Genomic DNA, 6,560 nt, shown 5'->3' on the forward strand with positions numbered 1-6,560 from the left:
CCCTGGCGTGACAGATCCAGACTGTCTCTGGCAAAGCATCGAGGTCTGTTGATCATGTCATCCCAGGCAGACAGATATCAGATCCCCTTTGAATGACACCAGAAAGTTAGCCAATTGTTGAAGTCAATAATTTTCTGCTTGTACTGTGGTATCATTCTAGGTGATGGCAGTATGCTACTCAGGGCTAGGGTCATACATGCCTGGGCTACAAGATCCAAGAGCTCCTCCATGTCTTTTTTCATGAAGTCCAGGGAAGTACATCTTAGGTCGTTCATACCAACATGGACAATGACCGAGTCATACTTGTACTTGTTGTGGAGAGACCCAAGTGTATGCGTTATGTGTCGGATCCTGGCACCCAACAGGCAGCTGACTGTAACCTTCTCCTTATTTAGCCTAGTGAGTGGGATGTCAGTGTGCCTTACTATAGAGTCACCAATGGTTAGTGTATTAGGTAGACTGTTTTGCCGTACGGGCTTAGGTTGGGTGGCACACTGTTTATGTGGGCTATGTGTTATAGGGGATGTGTTTGGGTGAGATGTTTGCTTACATTTTTGCCTCAGAGGTCTTTGCTGTTTGGACAGATTTTTATTTAGAACCTCCACGAAAGTGGGTGTGCGTTTAGTGTTACTATGTGAGAGGTGTGGTTGTGTGTGATCTGGTGGGCTATGTGTTCTGTGTGGTGTGGAATATGTGTTTACATCCTCTTCTTGACTAGCTAGCCTAGTCTTGGTTTGAGAGAGCGTGGCTTCCAGTTTTGTTATGTACGTGCATCTCTCACAAGTGGATGTGTTAATAGGTAGGAGGAGAGGGTTATCTGTGTACATGAGGCAGTTGCTACATTGCCTAGGGATGCCCAGGTTCACCAGGTTAATAGAAGAAAATGTAGGGAACTGACTTTTAGACATGCCTGGATAGGTGATTAGTACTTAAGCACTGTAGCTGTTTTACAAGTACAGTAGAACTGTAGCTGTTATGCAAGTGCTGTAGTTGTTATTCCTTTTTTATAAATACTAAAGCTGTTTTGTTAGTGCTAGTAGCAGTCTGTGCAGCTACAAGTACAGCTGCTAGAGGTTCTGAGCAAGTGCTGGGTTTAGAGGTCTGATATGAGTGCTCAGACATGAAAGATAACAAGTTCTAAGGGAAAATTTGAAGAGCAGCTTTAAGGCACTGGTAATAGTTTACCCTTGCTTAGCGGAGCTGCGCGATGCATAAACCCGTGCAAACATGGGTTTTTAAGTCAGAAAGTTGAAAGGGATAGAAGCCACCCAAAACGGCCAATAAAAAACAGTTATTAAGCTGGAAATCACTCCTCTTAGTGATAGATAGGCTGCTCAGAGCTTATCGCTCCCACTGATAAGCAGAAATACTTCCCTCTATATCTTCAAGGTCTGGACAACTCAGAACACCAAATAAAGTCCTGAAATCAGCAAATCTGAGATCCAGACTATTCTAGTTTGAGAAAAGACAGGAAACGAGCAAATAGAATTTTTTTTTCAGATACAAAAACAGAAATGCAGTATAAAAATACACTTATAAGATTCTAAAAGGCTAGCACGCTTGAGTGTGAAGCCTATATCGGTAAATCCAGTTGAAAAAAAAAACTATTTTAAAAGTGCAGTACACAAATTAAGTAGATAAACAGTTAAATTAAATAATAAACCTTATAAAACAGCAGTAAAGAAGTGCAGCAAAGAAAAATCAAGCTCAGAAAGCAAAAACAGGTACTTGCAATCAGGAAAAGTCTCTCTCTCTCTTCTTTCTGCTGCTGTAGTCCTCTGCAGAATGCCCAAACATGATCCACTGATGTTTCTGCGGACCAGTGATCCACTGTGGCAACTCTTAACTGGAGCAGCCAAAACAAGAAAGTTGTTTTCATTTATTCATTATTAAAACTTTTATTTTTATTTTCATAAAAACACACAGTTACTTGACCTAAAATACCTTCTGTGTGTATACCTACACATCTTATATTAAAAGGGCAGTCTTAGAACATTCCATTTTCTTTTCCAGTTATGTTCTGTGTAACATGCTTCAAACAGTATCATTTGCACATTATTTTATTCCCAGCTATTTAACTTTATCAACAATAAATTATACTTACCAGACTAAACATAAGCTTACAATATTTATAACATAAACAGAGAAAAGATTAAAACTAAGAGCTAGATATATATTTTATACTGCATAATTCCAAAGCACAGAAAAATGCAAGACAAAATCCCATTTCAGTGACAACTGCACAATACAGCTGCAGAAAAATACTTCAAGCAGGCAGCTATTGTGCAGTGCCTATCCAAAAAAAAATATAAACAGCACAAGCAATAGTTCAGACATGATTCAGACACAGCTATGCTGCATCTGATATCTGTTTACAAAAATGACATTATATCAGTGGCAAGTATTCACTTACAGGTGAGAGGCCACTATACTTCTGGGAAAGTATCATTTATACTCTTGACAACATTTTACAGACGTAATATAATAGAAGTGCGCTCTGTCCAAAACACACACACACACACACACACACACACACACACACAAACAAACACACACATGTTCAGAACTCTTGCATATTGATGGCATACAAAGTAGATCAGATTTAAATTTTTCATCCAATTTTTTTTATTTTTAATACAGGAGGGGACTGGACCTCATTGCTAAGTCAGGGTATGATTAAAGTATTGTTTCAACCTTTGATGTTAACCAAAAGTGTTCTTTGCAGCACCTGCAATGTTCCCAGAATGGACGTCTTTTGCAATTCATATGGAGTTGCATGTATTGGTAGCATATCTAAATATGACCATAAATTATTTTTTATTAGACCTGTTGCTCCTAGTACTATTGGAACTGTCTGAGTATCTTTCTTCCACCCTGTTCTCATTTCTGTATGCAAATCCTGATATTTTATGACCGTGTCTCTCTCTGCATATAAGAGTTTGTAATCAGTGGGTGTAGCAATTTCAATAGTCAATGCTGCCTTTGTCCTTTTTCCTGGACTGCTATATCTGGTTTTCTCAGATCTAGTTTTAAACTGTTGGTAATGGGTGATCTCATGTGATATAAACTTCATCATTCTCTACACTGCTTTGTGTTTCACATTTCCACTGCTTCTTAATGACTTCCATCCATCCATCCATCCATCCATCCATCCATCCATCCATCCATCTATCCATCCATCCTTCATTCATTCATTCATTCATTCATCCATACATCCATCCACAACCCCTTTTCTCATTTTTGCACATGATGTTGGGGTGTCACTTCAATAATGACAATCATCTACAGCCAAGGCTTACACCACCAGGTGGCTAGCCCTGGCGTGGTGTCAACTACTTCAATATTGTATAGCATTTGCAATTTTCCAATGTAGCAGTCTTGCCACATTATTATGCCTTTTGGTATATAGACCCTCTACCATGAGTGTATCACACCCAGCAACAAAATGTGCAACTGTTTCCAGTTCTGATTTATAGAACCTGCATTTGTCTGTTTCTCTCACATGTTCATTTGACTTTGCAAGCCAACATGTAAGTAGTCCACTATCCTGGGTCACCATTATGAACCTTTCATATTTTAGTTTCAGTTCAGCTAAGCCATTGCTGTGTCAAATCCTAATCAACAGGAAAGCTTGCCACTTGCCACAATATTTATGTTTTTCCCATATTCCTTTCCTTCTTATCCTTCTCTTTATATTCTTTCTTTTGTTTTTTTTTTGGCAAATTCAGTTGTTGTCATCTGATATTTGACTTCTTCTGGTTTGATTTCCACTCTGAATTGATACCAATATACTTCTGCTAAACTAAGCAGAGAAGTCATGTTTGACTTCTTCTCATCTTTTAAAACTTACACTGTATTTGGATCTGGTGAGGTCAGCAGATTTATATGCAGTCTCATGACTGTAGATCTAAACATGTAATCAATTTCAAGGAGGCCCATATCTCCTTCAAAATGAGGAATATATAACCTTGGAATACACTGATTTTTGTATGTCATCTGATAAGCATGAAGCATTTTTCTTGTTTTCCTGTCAAAATGATCCAGTACCTTTTGGGCCAGTCAATCACCCCCATAACTCTAAGTTAGAACAGGAAGAGCAAACTGGTTTATACCTTGGACTTTATTTTAAGATGTCAAGGCAGTTTTCAGTATTAGTTTTAATCTTCTAAAGTATTCCTTTCTGAGTTTTATTTAAAAAAAGCATTCAGAAAATAGTACTAAAACTCAGCTCATGTCAGAACATTTATCAGTTGCCTAACTCAGTCTTGCACAGTAACCTAGTAATGATCAGTAATGCATGTGGTCAAAGCGTAATGAAGCACGGTATGTCAAGGTTCCCAAAGGTACATAAGGACCAGCTGAAGGTAATGTGCACAGTGCTGTCATGCTATGTATTACTATGTCACCCTTATTTCACAAACAGCATCTCCCTCACAATCACAATGTGCTTCATTATGTCTCAGGCTAACCATTTCAAGTAAACTATACATTGTTTACAAGCCATTTCTTTATTCCAGTATTTCTTTACCAGTTGTCTTCTATATTCCAGGAGTTGTTTACAAGTCATCTCCTGTATTCCAGGATTTGTTAACAAGTCATCCCCTTTATTTCAGGATTTCTTTACAAGTCATTTCCTGTATTCCAGGATTTGTTTACAAGTTGTGTCCTGTATTCCAGGATTTGTTTCCCTCAGTCATCAGATACATATAGCATAACTCAACACAAGTGAATGAAGCAAGCAGTATTATGGGGTCACCCCTAACAAGAGGTAAAACTTGAAATGCAGCATCTTTGTAGTAATCTTAGTATGCTATAATAATTTGACGCATACACTGCAATGCTGCACACACTGTCTTTACTATGACTTTTTTCTCCTGCCCCCACTTTCAGCACTTTCAAATAGCAGTGCTCATAGGCTGTGATTCTGTGTGCCCTCTTTTCTTTGGCACCACGTTTTTCTTTCAGTAGCCCCATCTGCACACTGCAGCACATTGGCTACAAATAGTACACAGTGCCTCTCTGCTATATACCATTTTTTGCCTCCAAAGAGGTGGATATTTCCCCTTATGGATGCTATCTCTGCATTGTTAATCAGTAACCAAAGAATAATCAAAATATATGTGGTTTGCATGTTTGTATCTAAATGAATATATGAAGGCACTAAGACAAGAAATGCCATGCTTTATCAAGCTTATAGTAGTACTGTAGGAAGTCACTGAATTAGTTTTCTCCATCATTATCAATTCTTCTTCTTCTTTCGGCTTTTAGGGGTCGCCACAGTGGATCTTCTGTCCGCTCATGATCATTATCAAGATGATGTGTATTTGTCAGTCCTATGCCTCTATGGATTGTTAATTCATCAACATTTTATCTCTTTGATTAGTAGGGTATTCCAAGGAATGTTTATTCCATTTATACATAATACAATGTTCTGAAGTATAATTCAGCTCTGTGCACATCTCATGGCTTTTTCATCCCAGTCATGTTATACTTTAAAATATGATTTGCTTATTGTTACCCTTTGCGCCTCTTTCATTCTGTGTCCTAGTTAATAGGTGAAATGTTTATCATCTTTAGTTTACATGCCATATAAACTGGGAAGTATTAATTTATTGCTCATTCTAATTTACACACTTTGGTAAAGAACCCTTTTTGCCTTGACATGCACTATTCACTGTTCTCCTTTATAATCAATTGTGGCTTACCTGATACAAAAATATATATCTGTAGTGCATATATTTCTAAAAGCAGTTGAGATAACTACATTTTTGAGAATTGTTCTTTTGTTATTTTTGTTTTTGCCTCATCCATCAGTCTAGCTACAGGTAGTCTACTTAGGGCAGGCAATGAACTTTATTTTCTGTTTTCCTGTATGTTGACCCTGTAATTGTATACTATTTATTCCTTTTTTGGTTGTTATTTATTTTATGTGGATGCTGCATTATTGATTTACTGTTATTTATTCTGTTGGCTGCTGAAATCATTATCGTCTATAGTGCAAATATACAACAGAGGATTTGACGGTTTTCAAATATACAAAAAGATACTAATAAAAATATAAATGCAGGATTTTAACTGATATATAAAACTGCATTCATACCTTAAACAGCAACATAGTATATACCACGTGTATATACCAAGAGTTATTTCTGTGTGAATCATAAATCATATAAAAAGATGGGAATTCAAATGTTCCTCAGACTTAGTATTTTATTCTGCTGAATAACTTGTTAATGTTATCTCCCCTTCTTCGTTTGACAAACTATAAGCCAGAGTTGTTAGTAATGCTTGTACAAAGAATGTGATCCCAATATGAGTTCAGAAAAACAGGTACAGACCGAGCATGACTTTTCTGAAACATACTGCCCTTATTTAATTATCAAGATCCATATAGTTGTATAAAAATATATTCCCATCTCCATGTTTCTGTCACTAATAAGGCAGCCTTCAAATGCATAAGTTCTGTTCAACAATTAATTTTTCAAGCATGATACAAACTATATTCCATGTTTCCCACAGTTTCATAATTACAGATAATGTCAGCTTTGCAATTACGTAGG

This window comes from Protopterus annectens, chromosome 1.part2, assembly GCF_019279795.1.
Source record: "Protopterus annectens isolate FY-2018-M chromosome 1.part2, PAN1.0, whole genome shotgun sequence".
NCBI lineage: Eukaryota > Metazoa > Chordata > Ceratodontiformes > Protopteridae > Protopterus > Protopterus annectens.